General features: G+C 44.5%; 1 protein-coding gene across 2 annotated transcripts in view; it reads left to right on the top strand.

The window, feature by feature from the left end:
- The window catches only part of KCMF1 (potassium channel modulatory factor 1), an 89,596-nt gene that overhangs the window by 1,695 nt on the left and 63,707 nt on the right, over positions 1-24,194 (top strand). The gene's annotated exons all lie outside the window — the stretch shown is intronic.

Genomic DNA, 24,194 nt, shown 5'->3' with positions numbered 1-24,194 from the left:
GGAGCTATTAAAAGTTTGTCTTGGACTGTAGTCATGTATAGGTTGACCACCTTCAAGACAAAATGAAAGTGAGCAATGGCTGCAGGCTCCCTTGCTCATAAGCACTGGGAGAGTTAAAATTACAGAATTATAACCATGGAAAGAGTGCTTGAGCCCTTCCTCCTTGCTGAAAAAACATCCAGAAAGTTGCAGGCTGAGTGTTCTAGCTGAATGCAGTCTGGGAAGAAGAGCCCTTCGCCCTCAGAGCTCTGTTAGAGTCATTAACATCCCCTACTTGGGACACTTTCAGAAGAAACATACATTTTGTAATTTAAATCCTTTTACCCCTATTTGGTCCTGTGGAAAAGCGTGTAATTACAATGCTCATGTTGCCTTTTAGGTACTTGATTATTACTGAAGCCCAGCGCAGTAAGAGCATAAGAGTCTGGTAACTTATATTAATGCCAAGTGTTTCTGAAAAAGAAGCGTTCCTCAGTTCCTCTGTTGAAGACGTACAGTAACAATGTTTGAGGAGTAATTGTCTCTTAAGGGTCTAGGGTATGGCATAAAACAGGAATGGCAGGATGATGAATCACATTTATCAGATAAGTGTTTTGTGGAATATTACTTTAGACTGCTGTTATTTTCATCAGTAGGATGCTGTTATCAGTTCTTTTTTCACTTTTTTCTTCCTTGGGCCAACTAATCCCATTTCTTTAAGCATTGCTTTGGTAGTGTGGTTTTAGAACCTTTCTCACCTTCCTTTCAGTAAGGTGACCAGAACTGGATGTGGCAGTCTGGTAGAAGGTCCAAACTGTGTAGCCTGTAAGGTTGTGCTTGTATCGTGCTTCCTTTTCAGGACCTTCCTTAAGCAAGTAATTTGTTACTTTGTCTTTGTGACCACTCTAATGAATTGCAGTATATCCTATCATTGTTATTAGTGTTGTAATTTTGGATCGTACAGCCCCAAGATGGACAGGACACCTGTTGCATTTAGAGACTCAACCTTATGAAGCAGTGGACCACCTCTGAGAAAGGAGATCCAACTAGGAACATACGGAAATGCTCTAGCTCGGGGGTCAGTGTACTTTCCCTGTCATGGGCCAGGTGGTAAGCACCGTGGTGTGAGAGCCGCTGTAAGACAGCGTGTCATCAAATGAGTGTGGCCTCCTTCCAGTTAAAAACAGTATTTATGAGCCCTCACATTTGAATTTCATGTACTTTTTCATATGTCATGATTCTTCATTTGTTTCCCCCTCCATGATTTAAAAGTGTAAAGATCATTCTTAGCCTGCAGGCAGTACAAAAACTGATGATGGCCATATTAGGCCTGAGGGCTGTAGTTTGCCTACTTTGGCTCTCGAGAGCTTGAGAGAATCATTGGAATTGGAACTTTTAGGTGCAAAAGTAGCCACTCTGCCTGGTGCTCCATCCTTTCCTTTAGCTGTTCAGAGCTGAGCCCATGGGCTGAAGGAACTCTTCTCTGTGGTTTCCAGCAACAAGTAATTGTTCCAATCTTAAGATCCAAGTAATTGTTCCTCAGAATGAGGAACAGCTCCCTGCTGTCCAGACCCTGAGTGGAGATGGCAGTACTGTACATCAGTTAACTGCCCTGCTAGTCTGGTATGGCTTTGCCAGCTAGAATTCCACAGCTTCTTTGATTTGCTTTGTGATATGCCTGTCATGTTAATATTTTACAAACGCTAATGCTCAGTCACTTTGTGTTCATACCACCACTGTCTAGTTCTATTTTATTTGTGTATTTTTAAAATGTCAAACTACCATGCCTTTTTTAAGATTTATTTGAAAGAGTTGCAGAGAGAGAGAAACAGAGAAAGAGATCTTCAACTTGCTGTTTCACTCTCCAGATGGCAGCATGTACTAGGGCTGGGACAGGCTAAAGCCAGGAGCTTCATCTGAAACTCCCACGTGGATGCAGGGGTCCAAAGACTGGGGCTGTCGTCCACTGCTTTCCCAGGTGCATTTGCAGGGAGCTGGATTGGAAGTGGAGCAGCCACAATTCTAACTGCTACCTTTATGGGATGCTGGCTGCACACGCAGCAGTCCCGCTCCACACGCAGCAGTTTAACCCACCCCCCACTTTCTTTTAAATACATTTCTAATATAAGTATGTTATTCATAGCTTAAGACCCATTCTATTTACAGATTTAAGAAAGAAACTCATCAAGTCATTGAATGTTTATGAGATAAAATGAACTTATGAATCTTCTTGCATGAATTGGTACATAATTGATGACCTGAAGTTACCAGTTTATCAGTTACCTCCTTCAATCATTCAGCCTTTCCTCAGTCGCTACTATGTATAAGGACTGCGGTAGGCACAAGGAACCTAGGGAGTACAGGGCTCCTCATGTGAGCCGTTGAGGAAGATGCATTTGCATACATCTTTTACAGCACAAAGTGAGATGTACTGTAAGGAAGTGACAAACAAAATGATGACCAAATAGTTACCAACTTTTTTCTTACTAATTTTGCACAGTGATCCTAACACTTTTCCTGAGTACCTTCTTAACTCTCTCTGACCCCTCTTAATCTTAAGTAAAATTCTTTGAGACTTCAAGTAGAGTACTTACCTTTACGTGATTTATAATTCCCCAGTGTTTGTAGGTTTTCACATGTAGAAATGATAGTGGATAAATGGATAGGTGGTGTATGCTTGGTCTGAATTCAGATGCCTCTGAAGCTGTTAATTTTCAAAATGTAAAGTACAAGACTGTAGAAGTCATTAATCTGATTAATCTCTACATTTTTTATTTTTTAAATCGACAAAAATTATGTATATTTATCATGAATAGTATGAGTTTTTGACATACATATAGAAAAATGGTAGTCCTCAGATTTTGAAAACTGTTGTACTCTCAGTAAATTTTAATTTTCTCTTCACAAAAAGTGCTCTCTGACACTAAGGGCACATACATGAACAATTCCAGAATGAATTGCAATAATTTTGTTTTCAGTACTTGGAGACAGAGAAGCCAAGATTGGTGATTAGCACATGGTTTTTAATATGCCTTTTGCAAAGTAACAGAAGTAACTTCTGTAGCAAAGTAAATTGATTCCACTGAAAAGATCTTTACCATCATGTCCTCTTAAAATTTATTTTACTTTAATCTGTTAAAAGATTGTCATTCGGGGCTGGCACTGTGGCATACTGGGTAAAGCCGGTGCCTGCAATGCCGGCATCCTATGGGGGCGCCGGTTTGAGTCCTGGCTGCTCCACTTCCTATCCAGCTCTCTGCTGTGGCCTGGGAAAGCTGTAGAAGATGGCCCAAGTCCTTGGGCCCCTGCACTCACGTGGGAGACCCAGAAGAAGCTCCTGGCTTCAGATTGGCACAGCTCTGGCCACTGTGGCCATTGGGGGAGTAAACCAGTTGATATAAGACCTCTCCTCTCTCTGCCTCTGCCTCTCTGTAACTCTGCCTTTCAAATAATAAATAAATCTTTTTTAAAAATTATGACATTCTTAATAAATCATGAATTACATTTAGCTTGACTTTGAATAAAGGATTGGTGAGAATGTAAATTTAGAGGGAAATACATCATATTTTAAGTTTGTGATTTTTTTTTTTTGAGGTTTATTTACTTATTTGAAAGGCAGAGATACAGAGAGAAAAGGGGAGAGATCGATCTTCGGTCTGCTGGTTCACTCCCCAAATGGCCGCAACGGCTGGGGCTGGGCCAGGCTGAAGCCAGGAGCTGGGTGCTTCTTCTGAGTCTCCCAAGCAGGTACAGGGACCCAAGGACTTGGGCCATCCTCCTGTGCTTTTCCAGGCCGTTAGTGGGGTACTGTATGGGAAGTGGAGCAGCCAGGACTGGAACCTGTGCCCATATGGGATGCTGGCACTGCAAGTGGAGGCTTAACTTTGTATACCACAGCGCCAGCCCTGAGGTCTTTGATTCCATGACTTCATATAAAGTTCATTTTGAAGTCTGTTTTCCTCTGTTTTGACATTTGTGCTTAAGTCAAAATGTAGTAGAATACAAGTTTCTTGTTTTAGGTTGGGAATGTAATTTGGGAGAAAATCCTTTTAGTTTTAGAGGGTTTTTTTTTGTTTGTTTTAAAGATTTACTTGAAAGGCAGTACTAGAGAGAGGGAGAGAGGGGTAGAGACAGATCTTCTGTTGGCTGATTCACTCTCCAAATGGCCTCAGTGGCCTAGGCTGGAGCAGACTTAAACCAGGAGCTTCCTCTGGGTCTCCGTGGGTACAGGGGCCATCTTGCACTCTTCTCCCAGGCACATTAGCAGGGAACTGAATTGGAAGTAAAGCTGCTGGGACTTGAACAGGTGCCCACATGGGATGCTGGCATTATGGTAGGTGGTAGCTTTACCTGCTGTACCACAACACTGGCCTAGTGGTTTTAAAACTTTAAGGTGTATCAGCAGCAATCTTGTTTAAAGTTAGTAAACTTTTTCACAGTTGAAACTTAAGCATCTTATATGAAATGGTCAAACAGATCCCTTCAGATTTGACTTGCAACCTTTTAAAAAAGAGATCCATAAATTTACAGATCATAGATTAACTTCTAAAACATCAGCTTGTAATAACTACAATATATACTAGCCCAGATTTTAAAAAGATTTTTCATTTTATTTGAAATGTAGAGAGAGCGCTTCCATCCACTGGTTTATTTCTCAGAAGCCCAAAACAGCCAGGGCTGTGCCAGGTGTCTTCTGGGAGTTCAGAAGACAATCCAGATCTCCCATGTAGGACCAAAATGCGGGAGCCATCACCTGCTACCTCCAGGGGTGCACATTAGCAGGAACCTGGAATTTACGTAAGGATACAGTTACTTGAATCCTGCTACTCTGACACAGGATGTGGATGTCCCAAGCAACTTTTTATTTTTTTTAAGATTTATTTATGTATTTGAAAGATTTACACAGAGGAGAGGCAGAGAGAGAGAAGTCTTTCATCCACTGGTTCACTCCCCAGTTGGCCCGCAACGGCTGCAGCTGTGCTGATCCAAAGCCAGGAGCCAGGAGCTGCTTCCAGCCTCCCACACGGGTGCAGGGGCCCAGGGTTTTGGGCCATCCTCTACTGCTTTCACAGGCCATAGCAGAGAGCTGGATTGGAAGTGGAGCAGCCGGGACTTGAACAGGTGCCCATGTGGGATGTCAGGACTGCTGGCGGTGGCTTAAACTGCTGTGCCACAGCACCAGCTCCCCCAAACAACTTCTTAGCTGTTATGCCAAATAACCACCCTCAATATTAGTTTTTAAACTAGTGGTTCCAAAGTTGTTTTTAGTAAAAGTTCCAGTATCATTGAATTGTCCAAGCAATTTTTTTGTTAAATTATAAATATTACTATAGGGCTGCTTTGATGAGTATGGACTCTGGGGAAACATTCACAGGAGTTGACAGTAGAACACTTTTTAAAAATATTTATTTATTTATTTTAAATTCAGAGTTACAGAGATGGGGATAGAAGGGGGAGGAGGGAGAGAGGTGTCTTCGTCTGCTGGTTCACTCCCCAAGATGGTTGCACTGGCCAGGGCTGGGCCAGGCCAAAGACAAGAGCATATGGGTCTCCCATGTGGATGCAGGAGCCCAAGTACTTGGGCCATCCTCCACTGCTCTTCCCAGGCCATTAGCAGTTAGCTGGTTTGGAAGTGGAGCAGCCAAGACACAAACCAGCGCCCATGTGGGATGCCAGCAATGAAGGTTACCCACTATACCATAATGCTGGCACCAAAAGTAAAATGGTTTTCCTAAGATAAAGCATTTTCTTATGTGTTTATAGAAACTTCATTTTATATTTTATTGTTGTGCAGAGGGCCTTGATTTTTTTTTCTTTCGTTAAAATGATGAGCTATTTCTTTTTAGTCACTAAAATAAAAAAGGGGCCAGTGCCGTGGCTGAGCCTCTGCCTTCAGTGCCAGCATACCACATGGGCACTGATTTGTGTCCTGGCTGCTCCTCTTTCCGTCCAACCCTCTGCTATGGCCTGGGAAAGCAATAAAAGATAGCCCAAGTGTTTGGGCTCCAGCAACCACATGAGAGACCCAGAAGAAGCTCCTGGCGTCAGATCGGCCCATCTCTTGCCATTGCGGTCATTTGGGGAATGAGCCACCAGATGGAAGAGCTTTCTGTCTCTCCTTCACTCTGTAACTCTACTTCTCAAATAAATAAATAAATAAATAAAATCATTTTTTAAAGATTTATTTATTTATTCTAAAGTCAGAGTTATACAGAGAAAGCAGGAAAGGCAGAGAGAGAGAGAGAGAGAGAGAGAGAGAGGTCTTCCATCCACTGGTTCACTCCCCAATTGGCCGCAATGGCTGGAGCTGCGCTGATCCAAAGCCAGGAGCTTCTTCCGGGTCTCCCACATGGGTGCAAGGGCCCAACGACTTGGGCTATCTTCTGCTTTCACAGGCCATAGCAGAGAGCTGATCAGAAGTGGAGTAGCCAGGTCTCGAACAGACACCCATATGGGATGCCAGCGCTTCAGGACAGGGCGTTAACCTGCTTTGCCACAGCGCCAGCCCCATCACAGCGTTTTTTAAACGTAGTTTTTACATGTTAGTCATGCCCTAATTCATGTTGGAGATGAAGCAGACAATTTCTAAAGGAATATCTAGATTACACAGGAAGGGAATGAGTAGTTAGGAAAAGACTGGGTGATCTTAGGATGGTAAGGACAAAAGGCCAGGCAGGTGTTGGCAGAGGGAAACAGGCAAGGTGGGTGTGAAGCTTGGAAATGGTCTTTAACTACACAGTGTCCGAAATGGAAAACCTACTTCTCAAGTGTGATGGAATGCCCTGATAGCTGGCTACCAGGAGGAGAGACTGGAGGTTCAGTGAAATGAACAAGAAATGAATTGCCTGGTTGGACACCTTCACAGTGCCATCCCTCCTCCCTCCCTCATGGGCTTCTCCCTCCTCATGGGCTTTCATGGCCGCTGCCTATGAGATTGTTTTTAGTTGTCTTTCTGAATTGTAGCAAATCAGAGCAATTCATGTACACTGTCAGTTGGTTGTGTCTCTTCCACAGTGCCAGCAGACTTTGCCAATAACCAAAAGGAGTGTGGGGTGGAGGGAAGCACGGGTGGATCCCTGTGAATCCATTCTACTGCTAGAAAGAAACAACAGATCACCAGAGTGAGTCACTGTGTCCATTTCAACTAGAAGGGATGGACCAGAGAGTGGATAAAGCCTCTTGACATGATGACTATTCAGATTTGTACATTATCCTCTGTCAAATTGGGCGTGGGAGAGCTTCTTTATCTTCCTGGAACTCCATGCCTGTGTCATGAGCTTCAACTTGTTTGTTTGTTGGTTTGTATATAGTAAGAGGATTTTCATTAAGAGAGTCACATTTTAGAGTGCCAAGTTGCTGAGTTAACTGTTAGAACAGTCACAGGTGTATTCTACTGTGATTTTATTTGTTGGTTATGACCTTTGTTTTTCTTATTGTTCCTTTCCACTCAGAAAGTTGTGTGTCCCTCCAGCATCACTCCTGCCTTGTTCTCCCAGCTGTTATTGTTTACTTGTCTGCCTTCCCGATAGGATAGCTGAGTGACAGGTACTGTGTTACACTTACCTTTGTACCTGCCACCTAACTTAGTGTCTGACCTTGGGAGGGTGACTGTTAGATATGTTAATGCCTGTCTAGAAAAAAAGGTGAGACTGGAAAATTCTCTCCTTTGTTTTTTATCTGGTGAAGCTAGTCAAAAGGGAGGGGATTTTGGGAAAGAAGACTTGGAACTCTCAAAGATCTATGAGGGGTGACTAAGCTACATAGATCAAAAATAACTTAGGGGAGCTGACCCCTCAGGGAATATCCTGGGTCAAGATGGAGAGTACTATTTTGTTCTATCACTGGCTCTGATCTCAGAACTCACTCTAGATTCTGCTTATTTATTTATTTATTTTGACAGGCAGAGAGAGAGAGAAAGGTCTTCCTTTCCGTAGGTTCACCCCCCCAAATGGCTGCTACGGCCCACGTGCTGCGCTGGTCTGAAGCCGGGAGCCGGGTGCTTATCCTGGTCTCCCATGCAGGTGCAGGGCCCAAGCACTTGGGCTATCTTCCACTGCCTTCCTGGGCCACAGCAGAGAGCTGGCCTGGAAGAGGGGCAACTTGGACAGAATCCGGTGCCCCAACCGGGACTAGAACCCGGGGTGCCAGCGCTGCAGGTGGAGGATTAGCCTAGTGAGCCGCGGCGCTGGCCATAGGTTCTGCTTATTAATTGAGTTTTTTGGTTTATTCAGTATGTACCACTCAAAAGTCATTTCCAGTGCTTGTCACAAGTTGTTGACCCTTGCTGGAGGATAATATTCAGTGGGTTTGGAACGTGTGTTTGAAAATCAAATTCCTTTCTGTAGCATAGACAGTGACTCTTTGCCAGTTTGGTGGAATTAGTGCTTGGAGTTTGTTTCACAACAGGGTAATTAAATCATGTGAGTATTTTGATGTTTTGCCAATATTTGTATATGCATCCTTCCCCCCTCCCACTTTGAGCTTATTTTCCTTTACATTTCATGTCCAGCAATACATTTCTTTCCTTAACAATATTGCCCTTCAACTACAATGTCACGCTGAAATCTTAATACACATCTGTATGTGTAAAAGTACATTCACGGCCGGCGCCGCGGCTCACTAGGCTAATCCTCCGCCTAGCGGCGCCGGCACACCGGGTTCTAGTCCCGGTTGGGGCGCCGGATTCTGTCCCGGTTGCCCCTCTTCCAGGCCAGCTCTCTGCTGTGGCCAGGGAGTGCAGTGGAGGATGGCCCAGGTGCTTGGGCCCTGCACCCCATGGGAGACCAGGATAAGCACCTGGCTCCTGACTCCTGCCATCGGATCAGCGCGGTGTGCTGGCCGCAGCGTGCCGGCCGCTGGAGGGTGAACCAATGGCAAAGGAAGACCTTTCTCTCTGTCTCTCTCTCTCACTGTCCACTCTGCCTGTTTTTTTTTTTAAAGTACATTCACGTAGATTCCTAACAAGTTTGTAGTTATCTTTTTAAAAAAATATTTACTTATTTATTTGAAAGAGTTACACAGGTAGATACGGGGAGGGGGGGTCTTCCATCCACTGGTTCACTCCCCAGATGGCTGCAATGGCCAGAGCTGTGTTGATCCGAAACCAGGAGCCAAGAGTTTCCTCCAGGTCTCCCACGCGGATGCAGGGGCCAAAGGTCTTGGACCATCTTCTGCTGCTTTTCCAGGCAATAGCAGAGAGCTGGATCGGAAGCGGAGCAGCCGGGTCTCAAACCAGTGCCCATATGGGATGCCAGCACTACAGGCAGCCGTTTTACCTGCTGTGCCACAGTGCTGGCCCCTGTAATTATCTTTTGATGCCTAGAAAATAGCCCAGAAGATTAAATGTTTAATTTTGTGTTCAGTATAGTTTTTGTATTATAGGGTTTTGTAAAGTCTTAATGGTTATATAGTTAACAGCTGGAGTGAGTAGCTAGACTCTACTTCTTTTAATTCTTGGACCACCCAAATTCTCCTTTAGAGCCCTTTGGTTGTAGATATTTGGCAGGGCAAGCAAATGATAAGTATTCTAGGTTAGGAGTTAAGGACATTGAAGTTAAAGCAGGCAGGTATTATATAAAAATGTACCTTGTTTTGTAGGTGTGAAGTATATGTTGGGAGCTGCAAATGGTTAGGTGATAGTGGAGAACTACATGGAAGGGAACTAGGTAGTTTTCATTTTCAGAGAGCTTGATGTTCAGCCTTATTAACACTGTTCGGGGGGCCGGCGCTGTGGCACAGCAGATTAAAGCCCTGATCTGAAGTGCTGGCATCCCATATGGGCACTGGTTCTAGTCCCGGCTGCTCCTCTTCCAATCCAGCTCTCTGCTATGGCCTGGGATAGCACTAAAAGATGGCCCAAGTCCTTGGACCCTTGCACCCATGTGGGAGACCCGGAAGAAGCTCCTGGCTTCTGACTTCAGATCAGCACAGCTCCGGCCGTTGTGGCCATCTGGGGAGTGAACCAGAAGATGGAAGACCTCTCTCTCTCTGCCTCTCTCTGTAGCTCTTTCAAATAAATAAAATGAATCTTAAAAAAAACAAACAAACAAAAAAAAAACCACTGTTGGGGATTCTTTTTTTTTTTTTCTTAATTTTTTTTTATTTGAAAGGCAATATGATACAGAGGAAGGGAGGGGAACAGAGAGAGAGAATATCTGTCTGCTGGTTCACTCCCCAAATGTTCGCAACAGCCCAGGTTGGGCCAGGTCAAAGGCAGGAGCCAGAAACTTCAAGTCTTTCATGTAGGTGACAGGAACTCAAGTACTTGGACCATCATCTGCCGCCTCTTGGTGCATTAGCAGAAAGCTGGATTGGAAGCATGGAGTAGCTGGGGCTCAACTTGGCGCTCTGATACGAACGAGGTGCAGGTGACCCAACCAGTGACTTAACCCACCTATACAGTTCATTGCAATTTGAAATAAATGTGAACTGTGCAGTGTGCTTGTTTGTGGTTATAGATACGCACATACATGATGGTGGAAGAGGTAGGATGAATTTTCCCTTCCCTAGGAAACATGGTCATTAAAACCTTAAGTGACAGTGGATGACCCCAAAAGGGTAGGATCAAGGATCTTCACTCCATGTGAGACTTACTGTAGATCTTTACATTCCTTCATTGCTCCAGATCATTTCCTACGAGCTTTTTTAAAGCCACCTCATCAAAGTAAATCTACTTGCAGAATTGGGGTGAACACTGCTATCCAATAACAATGTAATGTAAGCTACATAATGTAATTTTAAAGTCTCTGATAGCCACGTTTTAAAAAATTAAAAGGAAGTGAAATTAGTTTTAGTAATTTAGTAACTTAACCCTGTATATCCAAAATATCATTTCAGTTTGTAACATAAGAATTGTTAATGAGATTTTTTTTCACTAACAAAGTTTTTAAGTCTGGTGTACATTTTACATACTCAGCATGTTTTAAATTGGATGCTAAGTTTTCATGAGAAATACCTGATCTTAGCTGGAAAACATCTTTAGACTTGTGGGTTAAGGATCTGCTAGTTCATCTTTTCATCATATGTTGCATGTTTTTGTAGGTACATTTTGATACAGTATTGCCTTCTGTTATTTGACCTATTCACTACTATTTTGGATTTCTGCTTCTATTTCTTTCCCCAAGAACCTACTTTTTATGTTACTTTTTCATTTTGTTTTTTAAACCTATTTTAGCAAGAAATAACCATTACCATGTAAAAATTACAAACAGCTACTCATGTATTTAAATTTTAATCCCCTTATGGGTGGTTCAGGTTGGAAGAGTAAGTAATGTCTTTGGGGTGAATTCAGCGTGAGTTTGTAAGTATTCTAAAGTCCCGTGCTCCATCATTTGAATTAAGTGTTACCAGTCAGGTGCGAGTTGTATGGTAAGTTCAGAGGGCAGTTGGGCGTTCTACCTGGTGGAGATAGAACTTTCATCATTTGAATAAACTGACCTCCAAGCTTGGTAGTTTATTGTAGGTGTATTTGATCTCTATTATTTATCCTGTGAAGGTTCTTGACATGTAGCAATAGAAAAGCAGATGGTGATGATGATTCTTTAAATTAATTTTAAGAAAACTGATTCATGGGCCGGTACTGTGGCATAGCATGTAAAGCCACCACCTGCAGTACCAGCATCCCATATGGGTGCCGGTTCAAGTCCCAGCTGCTCTGTTTCTGATCCACCTCTCTGCTATGGTCTGGGAAAGCAGTGGAAGATGGCCCAAGTCTTTGTGCCCCTACACTAGTGTGGGAGACCCAGAAGAAGCTCCTGCTTTGGTGTCCTGCCATTGTGGTCTTTTGGGGGAGTGAAACAACCAGTGAATGGAAGACTCCCTCCCTCCCTCTTTCTCTCCCTCCCTCTTTCTCTCCCTCTCTCCCTACATCTCTCACTCCCTACATCCCTCCCTCCTACCCTCTCTCCCTCTCTCTCCCCCATTCCATCTCTCTCTCCCTCTCCCTGCCTTACTCCCTCTCTCCCTCCCCCTTCTCCTTCCTCCTCCCTCTCTTCTCTTCTCTCTCCCTCCCTCTCACTGTCTGTAATTCCTCTCTCAAATAAGTAAATAAAATCTTGAAAAAAAAAATAGAGGCCTTTGGGGGCAAGCATTTGGCACAGCGGTTAAGATGCCACCTGGAACACCCACATCCTTTATCAGAGTGCCTAGTTTGAGTCCCAGCTCTGCTTTTTTTTTTTTATTTTTTTTTTTATTATTTTTTTTTTATTATTTTTTGACAGGCAGAGTGGACAGTGAGAGAGAGAGACAGAGAGAAAGGTCTTCCTTTGCCGTTGGTTCACCCTCCAATGGCCGCCGCGGCCGGCGCGCTGCGGCCGGCGCACCGCGCTGATCCGATGGCAGGAGCCAGGAGCCAGGTGCTTTTCCTGGTCTCCCATGGGGTGCAGGGCCCAAGCACCTGGGCCATCCTCCACTGCACTCCCTGGCCACAGCAGAGGGCTGGCCTGGAAGAGGGGCAACCGGGACAGAATCCGGCGCCCCGACCGGGACTAGAACCCGGTGTGCCGGCGCCGCTAGGCGGAGGATTAGCCTAGTGAGCCGCGGCGCCGGCCCCAGCTCTGCTTTTAATTCCAGCCTCCTGTACTGTGCACCCTGGGAGGCAGCAGTAATCCCTGCCACCCACGTGGGAGACCTAGTTTGAGTTCCAGGTTCCTGGCTGTGGCCCGCCCATCCTTGCTGTTGCACACATTTGGGGAGTGAACTGGAAGATCTCTGCCTGCTTGCCTCTCTCTGCCTTTTGATTAAAAAAAAGAAAAGAGTAAGTGATTATTAAGAGAAAACATGATAAGATCATTCAATAGGATAAGTATCACAGCAGTAAGAGAATAAAATGAAATAGGTAAAATAAGGAAGGAATGCAAGTGAATAAAGAATATTGGGACTGCTGCCTGCAACACTGGTTGCGATGCTAGTATCCCATGTGGGCACCAGTTCAGATCCCAGCTGCTGTGCTTCCAGTCTGGCTCCCTGCTAGTGGCCTAGGAAGTGCTTGGGCCCCTGCACCCACCAAGGAGGCCTGGAGGAGGCTCCTGACTCTTGGCTTTGGACCAGCCCAGCTCCAGCCATTTGGATGGAGGAGCTCGCTTGCTCTCTCTCTCTCTCTGTCTCTGTCTCTGTCTCTGTCTCTGTCTCTGTCTCTGTCTCTGTCTCTCGCACTTTCTCTGTGTGGCTCTACCTTTCAAATAAATAAGTCTTTTTTTTTTTTTTTTTTTTTTTGACAGGCAGAGTGGACAGTGAGAGAGACAGAGAGAAAGGTCTTCCTTTACAGTTGGTTCACCCTCCAATGGCCGGCGCGCTGCGGCCGGCACACCGCACTGATCCGATGGCAGGAACCAGGTACTTATCCTGGTCTCCCATGGGGTGCAGGGCCCAAGCACTTGGGCCATCCTCCACTGCACTCCCTGGCCACAGCAGAGAGCTGGCCTGGAAGAGGGGCAACCGGAACAGAATCCAGCGCCCCAACCGGGACTAGAACCCGGTGTGCCGGCGCCGCAAGGCGGAGGATTAGCCTAGTGAGCCACGGCACCGGCCTCAAATAAGTCTTTAAAAAATATAAATATTAACATGCACAGAGAAGAGCACAGAAGACACTGAAATGTGTAACTTCTTTCAGCATGCACTTGCCCTTATGCATCCATACCACATGAGGAAAATTAGAGGCCTAGGTCTAGTGTTTTTCTCTGTTTGTTTTACCTAAGCAACAGTTCCACTGGACAGTCAGGTTTTATGGTTCTGTTTCGGTCCCCACTAACCAAGTCATTGGAGCATCCCTGGAGCGATTTAAAAAAAAAATGCAAAAATGCTAGAACTATAGATGGGTACTCTTATAGAATATTTCCCTAATTGTGGTCCCAGGACCAGCAGTGTGAGTATGATCTGGAACCTACTAGAAATGCAGATTCTTTGATTCCCATTGAGTTGGAATTTCTTTGTTAAACCCATACTGGACCAAAGGCATTTATGTTTAAGATGGTTATTGCTGGTGACTAGAACACTGATGCTGAAAGGGCCAGTTTCCAAATTGGCCTTAGCCTCATGCTGCTTGAGCACGTGGAATTGTCACCCAAGGAAGCAACAGAAGCACATACTCCCCACTCCAGTCTAGTACTATTCATTCACTGTATATTTTTATTGAATACATACTTGGGGTCAGGTACTCTTTTGGCCACAGGGACACCACCATGAACAAAACAGAGAAAGTTCCTATCCTTGTGATACTGACATTGTAGTAGAAAGGATGTATACCATGAGTTGGCAAGCTATGGTTCATGACTGCTTTCTGTTTATGTTTTTATTTTCCTTGAGAGGCAAATAGAGAACTCTGATCTGTAAGTTTACTCCCCACATGCCTTTGTTGGCCAGGGTTGGGCCCGGCTGAGAGCTGGGGACTCAATCCAGGTCTCCCTTATGGGTGGCAGGAACCCAATCACTTGAGCCATCACCATTGCCTCTCAGGGTCTGCGTTAGCAGGAAACTGGGCATCACTTTGCTGGAACCAGGTAGCAAACCCAGGCACTCAGATGTGAGACTTGAGTGTCTTAATCCCTAGACTACTGCCCATTTTTGCAAATAAAGTGTTGTTCACAGGTACATCATTCATTTAAGTTGCTTTTGTGCTACAGTGGCAGAAAACAGAATGCTGAACAAATTTACCACCAGGCTCTTTACGGAATCCCAGGGATAGTCTGTTGAAGATTATGTAATAGCATGTTAGAAGATGACAAGCACTGTTAAAACCCATAAAGCAGGGTCAGGGAATAGTCAGTGGGGCTAGACAGACAGGGTGGTCAGGGAAGGCCTATGTAGAGATGTGATATTTAAAGAAAAACCTGAATTAAGTGGAGGATATTTAAAGGAGAAGGATATACTTATTTAAAGGAGAGAGGACATGGTAAGTGCTGAGGCCTAAAGCTTGGAACGTTCTGGGAACAACAGAGGCCGTGTGGCTAGAGGACAGTGATTCAGGTAGAAAGGGATAGGAAATGAAATTGGCATGGTTGTGGCCAGCTCATGCACTCCTGTGTAATGAATCCTGCACAAAGGACAGTTTAACTGTGAGTCACACATGTCAGAAGACTTGTTTCTATGAGGAGTCTTTTTGGCCAGATGGCAAAAGCTGGAAAGTGAATACCCGTGTTGTGTTCCAAACATCTGTAAGAAACATTTCTTTACAAACTTTCCCCTGCATCCTTCACTCTCATTTTCCTCAGCCCCCATCTATCTCTGTTCTCTGTTTAGCTGATGTTTCCTGGATGGTGTAGATTTTGGTGGAGAACAGATCTCCCTGGTTTGAGTGTTAAACCCTTGAGCCTAGAAATGGAGTCATCTGAATTAGAAACTTTCACATTTTAGAAAAATATAACATGCAGAAATGTATGATGTTAGTTGTGTGTGTGATTAAATGAAAGTTTTACCAGATACTTCTATTTTTATTTTGAAGGAGTTACTTTGTTTTCTTTTTAATTAGAAAAATTATGGCCGGTGCCATGGCTCACTTGGTTAATCCCCCGCCTGTGGCGCCAGCATCCCATATGGGCACCAGGTTCTAGTCCCAGTTGCTCCTCTTCCAGTCCAGCTCTCTGCTGTGGCCTGGGAGGGCAGTGGAGGATGGCTCAAGTGCTTGGGCCCCTGCATCCGCGTGGGTGACCAGGAAGAAGCTCCTGGCTCTGGATGGGCACAGCGCCAACCGTGGCGGCTATTTGGGGGCTGAACCAATGGAGGGAAGACCTTTCTCTCTCTCTCTCTCTCTCTCTCTCTCTCTCTCTCACTGTCTATAATTCTGTCAAATTAAAAAAAGAAAAAGAAAAATTAGTGGAGTGGACATTTGCCTTATGCCTGTGTTTGAGTCCTGAAACATTTTTTTTTTTAAGAGAAACAAATGGGGCCAGCATTGTAAGGCAGCAGTTAAAGCCACCACTTGAGATGCCAGCATCCCAAATAGGCATTGGTTTATGTCCCCACTGCTCCACTTTCAATCCGGCTCTCTTCTAATGGCTTGGGAAAAGCAGCAGAAGGTGGCCCAAGTGCTTGGGCCCCCTGCACCCACTAGGAGACCAAGATAAAGCTCCTGGCTTTGGCCTGGCTTGGCCCTGGCGGTTGCTGCCATCTGGGAATGAATCAGCGGGTGGAAGCTTGTTCTCTTTTGCTCTCCCTCCCTCTGTAGCTCTCCCTTTCAAGTAAATAAAAAATCTTTAAAAAAAAAAAAAAAGAAAAGAAAAGAAAAAGAAAGAAACAAATTAAACAATTACTTTGTTACCTTTTAGATTGTTTTCACATTCTATTCATGGCTTGTAACCTGCTATTTGGACACCACTGGCCTAGGCTGTCTAACCTAAAAGTTTGAGTGCTTAGATGCTAAGTTACATAGACAATTCCAAATTGTTCCTCTTGGAGAGTATAGCTGAAGCAGGAAGATCTAAGTATGTAAAATAAAACAGCTGAAGTGTAACTAGAGCAGTAAAAAGTGTCGATTACTGCGAGTTCCATGGTGTTGACAAGTAAAACAAGGTGCTATTTGGGTGTCAGAGAAGGCATTTCCAAAAGGGTGTCATTTAAACTTAAGATGTGAAGAAATACTGTGTTTTTATAGTAAGAGTTGGGGTGGGGGTATCTAGCCAGTGAGAGAAAGGTTGGAGGAAGGGGCAGAGCTAAGAAAACACGAAGTGTGTTGGAGGGAGGTGGGCAGGTCAGCACTGAGGAGCCCACATTTTCTGGAACAGAAACTTAAGTAGTGAGGTATGTTAGCAAGATTGACCAGTTTACCTTAAGTAAGGTTCTGAGTAGGGAATGGCACAAGGACTCATTTGTTTTGACTTCACATTTATTGCTGGAAGTCTGTTTTCTCATCTGTGAAAGAGGCCTGTGTAACCTCTCTTGTAGGGTGATTGTGGAGATGAAATGCCAGTGTATGGAAGGTTTCAAAGGTAGATAAAGCATGGCATAAATATAAGGCAATGGCATTTTATTATGGGAGATCAGATTAGAGATAGAGGTTGGCCAGGGTACATAACTGAAGGAATTTGATTGACATGCTAAGGTCAGTTCTGTCATTTTCTAGATAAAAAGGGACTTTAGAAAATGATGGAAAATAGTTCCATGAACTTTTTGAGGTTGGCTTGTATTACAGGATGGGGGCAAAGAGTTACATCAAACATTTTGAAGCAGAGAAAGGGCACATTGAAATGTGTGTTTTAGGAAGATGAGTTTGGTAGTATGTGAGGGATTGATCAGAGGCTTTTTGCTAGAATGAGCTTGGAATAAACAGGATCTGAATTAGTGACTCTAAGAACAGAGGAGAAAAAGATGACTTAGGGTCTAAGTCTCATTGCAGGACGGTCTAGTCAGGGTGCTGGAATAGCACGTTCTTGTATAAATTAGGAAGACAGGAGAAAGAGTGACTTTTAGCTTCTGATATTTTGAATTTAAGTTGGTGGTAGGCCATTATATACAAATCAAAAGTTGAAAGTACTACACTGAACCTGTCAGGAAAGAGAGATCAGCATTAAATGTAAGAATTTTAGGGCGAGTGTTAATGTACAAGGGGTTAAGCCACTGCCCATGATGCCGGATCCCAGATCAGAGTGCAAGTTTGAGTCCCAGCTGTTCCACTTCCAGTCCAGAGCCCTGCTAATGGGCCTGCATGAACAGCAGAAGATGGCCCAAATATTTTGGCCACAGCACTCACTTAGGAGGCCCAGATGGATGGAGTTCATGACTCCTGGCTTTGGCCTGGCCTGGCCTACCCCAAGCATCAGAGCCATTTGGAGAGTGAAGCAACCAGTGGAGATTGCTTTCTCTCTGTCTCTGCCTCTCAAATAAATAAATAAATAAATTTAAAAATATATTTTTGAAGATTTTTTTTTTTAACAGGCAGAGTGGACAGTGAGAGAGACAGAGAGAGAAAGGTCTTCCTTTGCCGTTGGTTCACCCTCCAATGGCTGCCGCCGGCGCACCGCGCTGATCTGATGGCAGGAGCCAGGTACTTATCCTGGTCTCCCATGGGGTGCAGGGCCCAAGCACTTGGGCCATCCTCCACTGCACTCCCTGGCCACAGCAGAGAGCTGGCCTGGAAGAGGGGCAACCAGGACAGAATCGGTGCCCCGACCGGGACTAGAATCCAGTGTGCCAGCGCTGCAAAGCAGAGGATTAACCTAGTGAGCCGCGGTGGAAGTTTTTTTTTTTTTTTTTCCATTTATTTGAGAGGCAGACTTAGAGCAGTCTTCCATACACTGGTTCACTCTCCAAATGGCCACAATGGCCAGAGCTGGGCCAATCAGGAGCCAGGAGCCAGGTGCTTCTTCCAGGTCTCTCATGTGGGTGCAGGGACCCAAGCATTTGGGCCATCTTTTACTGTTTTCCTAGGCCATTAGCAAGGAGCTAGATTGTAAGTGGAACAGCTGAGACTCAAACTTGCACCCATGTGGGATGCTGGCACTACAGGCAGAGTCTTAACTTACTGTGCCACAGTGCAGGCCCCTAAATTTTTTTTTTTTTTAAAGAATGTTATCGCCTTCAGCATTGCTACTTGGGGATTGGCTAGATTCCTTCCTAAGGAAGGAAGGATAGAGAAGGAAGAAGGAATTCATATTTAGGAGCAGAGAACAGGCAAGGAGTCAGGGTAGAAGTTAGAGAGCTAAGAGGAAGAATCATGATTGTATGTTGACCTGGACACTCTTCTGTAGTAGTACCTGTCATGCAAGTATTGACTTATTGGCCTGTCTTCTCCCTAAAGTGTAGGTTTCTTGGGAATAGAGTTGGGGGTGGAGTAGATGAACAGGCAGAATGGGGAGAAACTACTGTTAACCAATCATCTGCTATATTAGTACTGATATTTATTGAGTGCTTACTCTATGCCAGGCACTGTTCTCAGCATTTCACATGTACCAACTTATTTAATTCTCATAGTAGTTGTGTAAGATATATAGGTGTATAGATATAAAATCCCAGTTTTAATGATGAGGAAATTTATATGCTGGTAAGTTAAGAACCTTGCTGAAGATGACAGAGTATGTGAGAGAGGAAATTCAAACCCAGATCTGGGGCTGGTGCTGTGCTGCAGCTGGTTGACGCCCTGGCTTGAAGCACCAGCATCCCATGTGGGCGCCGGTTCTAGTCCCAGCTGCTCTACTTCCAGTCCAGCTCTCTGCTGTGGCCTGGGAGGGCAGTGGAGGATGGCCCAGGTCCTTGGGCCTCTGCACCCATGTGGGAGACGTGGAGGAAGCTCCTGGCTCCTGGCTTTGGATCGGCGCAGCTCCAGCTGTTGTGGCCATCTGGGGAGTGAACCATCAGACAGACGGAAGACCTCTCTTGCTCTGCCTCTCCTCTTTCTGTGTAACTCTGACTTTCAAATAAATAAAATAAATTAAAAAAAAAAATCCCAGATCCGGGTTCTCACCATTAAGCTGTATTCTCTGGTAGACACTTTATAGACTGGTTCCTACAGGAGAGACCTCAGTTTAAAAGCATATTACAATTTCAGAACAGGGGCTAGCACTGTGGTGCAGTGGGTTAAAGCCATGGTCTGCAGCGCCGGCATTCCATATGGACACTGGTTCGAGTCCCGGCTGCTGCACTTCCAATCCAGCTCCCTGCTATGGCCTGGGAAAGCAGTAGAAGATGGCCCAAGTCCTTGGGCCTCTGCACTCATGTGGGAGACCCAGAAGAAGCTCCTGGCTCCTGGCTTTGGATCAGCTCAGCTCTGGCCGTCGTGGTCATTTGGGGAGTGAACCAGCAGATGGAAGACTGTCGCTCTCGCTCTCTCTGTAACTCTGACTTTCAAATAAATAAAAAATAAATTAAAAAAAATAAATAAATAAAATTTCAGAACAACCCAGAAAGGTATATGCTATTTACAGATTAGGAAGCTGAATCTCAGAGAAGTTAGGTAGTTATCCGAAGTTACACAGATAGTGCATGCTAAAGCTAGAATTTTAAACCAAGTTTCTTTCAGAAACCAAAGCCCATATTCATTTATATTTAACTCAGAGGTTGGGAAACTTTTTCCTACAGGTCCAGATAGCAGATGTGGCCTGTGGGCCATGTGGTTTCAATTGCAATTACTTCACTCCACTGTTGTAGGTGAAAGCAGCCTGTACGTAAACAGATGAACATGGCTATGACCCAATAAATCTTGATAGGGACTAACATTTAACTTTTAGGCATCACTAAATATTGTTTTAAAGGTTTTCTTTTTGAGTCATTTAAAGATGTAAAAACCATTCTTGCTAGCAGACTGCGTAAAACTGAATGTGGTTATAGAACCCAGTGTGGCCCACAGGCCGTGGTTTGCTGACCTTTACCTTAATCTATTCATTTAATTAACATTATTGAGTATTTGCTCTTTGTGGAGATATGCTGGGTACTGATGAGTTCTAGCACTCTAAGATCAGGCAAGTGATTATAATACTGTAGGATAATAACTGTAATAAAAATACTCTTAAATTGGAAGAATAGATAGAGGAAGTGCCTTGGCTGCATGGGTGAGTTTACAAAGAATGGATTGCTAGGCTTATGGTGTAGGAGAAGGCATAGCAATACTGAGGCAGAAAAGGAGACTAATTTTAGGAGATGATCTTAACAGGAGGGTAGGGTAAATTAGGACATTTTAAGCCATGGAATAATATCTGACTTTTGTGTTTTAGAAAGTTACACTCTGGAGGATGGATTTGCAGGGAGGAAGGTAGGGGTGGGGCAGGTAAGATAGTTTTGGGGTAAAACAGGCATATTTGATGACTTATTAGACGTGGGGATTGTGGAGGAATGAAAAGTCAAAGAATATTCAGGTTTCTGGCCTGATGCATGTGGAGGCCAGAGAAGCCTGCTTCAAGGGTAGATGTGGGAAGCAGAGCAAGAGAAGTGACTTTGGTTTTTAGCACTTGGAGTTGAGGTGCCTGTGAGACCTTCGAGTAGATAGGAACATGTGAGCTTGAGATCTGAGCTAAGATAAATCCATGATAGGCGAGCTAATTGTGCAGGGATGGTGAGAGGCTACAGATTGAGAAGACAAGGAAATCGATCTTCAAACCCTAGAGAACACTTATTGTTGAAGAACAGGAGACTGAAATTAGAAATAGCCTGGAGGATAGAAGAACCAGGAGAGTATTGATGTTGAAATTTAGGAAGGTGGTTTCTGGAAGGAGAGTTTGGTTAGGATTGCTGCAGAAAGGTCAGAAAGATGGTCTGGCATTGTGGTGCAGAGGGTAAAGCCCCAGCCTGCAATGCTGGTTTCCCATATTGGTGCCGATTTGAGTGCCAGCTGCTCCACTTCCAGTCCAGCTCCCTGCTGACGGCCTGGGAAAGCAGTGGAAGATGGCTCAAGTGTTTGGGCGCCTGTCGTCCACTTGGGAGGCCTGAGTGAGGCTCCTGACTCAGCCTTGGCTGTTGTGACCACTTGGGGAGTGAATCTCTCTGTCACTCTGCATTTCAAATGAATAAATAAATCTTTTTAAAAAACAAAAAAGGTCACAAAGATAGGAATGAAGTGTTCTTTGGCCTGGGCCACTGGAGTGGAGAAGAATGTGGAATTCAATGAGCAGTTTCATAGGAGTGGGTTGGGGCCCGGGCTGCAGTGTGTTAAATCTTAAATGAGTGTGAGAAATTAGGGACACTATGCAAAGATTTGGCTGTGAAGAGAATGAGAGATGACAACAGCTGGAGGTCTCTAGCACCCAGTATAGAGTTTGGCATATAACTGAGAAGGAGGGAATTTACTCATTCAACAAATACTGTGCCAGACACTGTTACTGAAGCTGGAGACAGAGCGATGAAAGATAGAGAATTTCTCATTATAGAACTCAAATCTTAGTAGAGACAGAGGACAGAAATGAAACACACCATAGAACTTTGGATGGTGTAAATATGCTGAAGAAAATGAAGCAGAGAGAATAAGGATTCAGTAACCACAGAAGGTATATGAATGATCTTTGTAGCTACTTTAGGGAAGAGAAGGCCTTTCAGAGGAGGGCCATTGGAATAGAGACTCTGAAAAATAAAAACCATGGGGTTGGAGGAAGGTAGGTGGTTTGAGGAGTAGCAGGGTAGTTGGAGCTAATTAAGCAAAGGGGAGACATAGAGAAGATGAGGTAGGAATAAGATGGATCCATGTTACATGGGGCATTATATGCAATATAAAGAATTGAAATTTAATGAGTGACTTAATCTGATTTGTGTTTAAGAGATCATTCTGGCCGGCGCCGTGGCTCACTTGGCTAATCCTCTGCCAGTGGCGCTGGCATCCCGGGTTCTAGTCCCGGTTGGGGCGCCGGATTCTGTCCCGGTTGCTCCTCTTCCAGTCCAGCTCTCTGCTGTGGCCCGGGAGGGCAGTGGAGGATGGCCCAAGTGCTCGGGCCCCTGCACCTGCGTGGAAGACCAGGAGGAAGCACCCGGCTCCTGGCTTCAGATCAGCGCAGTGCCGGCCATGGCGGCCATTAGGGAAGTGAACCAACAGAAGGAAGACCTTTCTCTCTGTCTCTCTCACTGCCTAACTCTGCCTGTCAAAAAATAAAAAGAAAAAAAAAAGAGATCATTCTGTCTGCAGGACAAAGTGAAGTAAGAAAGACGTGAAGGCAGGGAGACCAGTTGCTAGGGGCTTTAGGCAAAAGAAGAAGATGGCTTAAACTAGAATGAAGGCATGGAAGTGAAGAGAGATGCTCTGAACCTGAGTTTCTTTTGAACGTAGAGCCAACAGAACTTGTTGGTATAGCACGGGGGAAAGGAGGAGCTGTGGATAATACTAGGTCCTCACTGTGAAGGCATGTACCAGAGGAGAAGGCCATTTACTAAGGTGTGGCAGGCAGAGGGAGGGGGAAAAGCCTCTGGAGGCGGGGATCAAGAGTCCTGTTTCAGACCTGTCCAGTTAGAGATGTTCCAGTGGAAGTGTGTAGGCCATTTGGTGAACCAACTGGAGTTTAGTTAGTTGAATGAAAATGAATAAACACATGCTGAATCTTGAAGTCAAGATTTGATGAGATTATGTTGCACGTCTCTCCAGTTTATTGGGCTTGAGTTCCCAGGTCTTTGGTTAGGTAACTGCAGTTTGTTGGCCTATGAAGCTTGTTTTTCCCACACTAGCTGGAGGTGGAGAGCAGCCTGCCGATTCTTCTGTGCCAGTGGCAGAGCACATCCAGGCTTGGAGATCTTGCTGGGAATTAGGCCAGTTTGGCAGCTGGGGAATTAATTAGTTTACTTTAGTCTTTTTCTCTCCAGTAAGATCAAGGGGAAGATGGAATAGTAGACCACTTGGTCCAGAAGGAAATCAGCTACAGCAGCCTCCTCCTCTCCCCATATCCTCCTCTGCCTCCAGCTGTGGTCTAGAAAGGTGACAAACCTCCTAACTTCTTCAGCCCGTTTTCTACTGTGTATACTGCTGGACTGGGAGATCCCAGGCTGCGGGCTCCTCGAGAATTGATTAATTCTTGCCCTGAGGTCAGATGTCCACAGTGAATGAAATTTTCCTGTTCACTCTTTTTCCTCAAATACTGAATAGTGAAGTTAGCAGTAGAACTTTGGAGCTAGACTGCCTGGGTTCAAATCCCAGATTAGTCACCTACAAACTTAGATAAGTGTGTTTTATTTTTCTGCCTCATTTCATGAACGTAAATAACTTCAGAGTGGTTGTACTTTATGGTTGTTAACAGAGAAAATGTTTGTGGTAATACCTGGCAAATAGTAAGCACTCATTGTTTTCACTGTTAATAATTGTCTTTTTTTTTTCTTTTTTGTTTTTGAGAGAGAGGGAGAAACAGATTCACTGGATCACTCCCAAATGACCACAACAGCCAGAGCTGGGCCAGGCCATAGTCAGGAGCTAGGAGCCTTCTCCAGGTTTCCCACACAGGTGGCAGGGGCCCAGGAACTTGGGCCATCTTCCACTGCCTTGCCAGGTGCATCAGCAGGGAGCTGTATCGGAAGTGGAGAAACTGGGACACAAACTGTCACCCACATGGGACGCTGGTACTACAGGCTGCAGCGTAACCCGCTGTGCCACAGTGCTGGCCCCTAATTGTCATTATTTTTATCTTGGGCAAAGAAAATAGGTGCCTACTATTGTAATTACTTACAACACTTATAATTTTTAAAGGTTTTTTTATATATGTTCAAGTTGCCATATAAATTATATATATTTACTAATGTATATATTTTAAAATATGTATATATTGTGGAGTGGCTAAACCAAGCTAATTAACATAGATATTACCTCACATACTTAGTCTTTGTGGGGA

Source organism: Oryctolagus cuniculus, chromosome 2 (assembly GCF_964237555.1).
Source record: "Oryctolagus cuniculus chromosome 2, mOryCun1.1, whole genome shotgun sequence".
Lineage (NCBI taxonomy): Eukaryota > Metazoa > Chordata > Mammalia > Lagomorpha > Leporidae > Oryctolagus > Oryctolagus cuniculus.
Note: the sequence above shows the minus strand (reverse complement) of the source record. Positions and strands in the feature narration are given on the sequence as shown.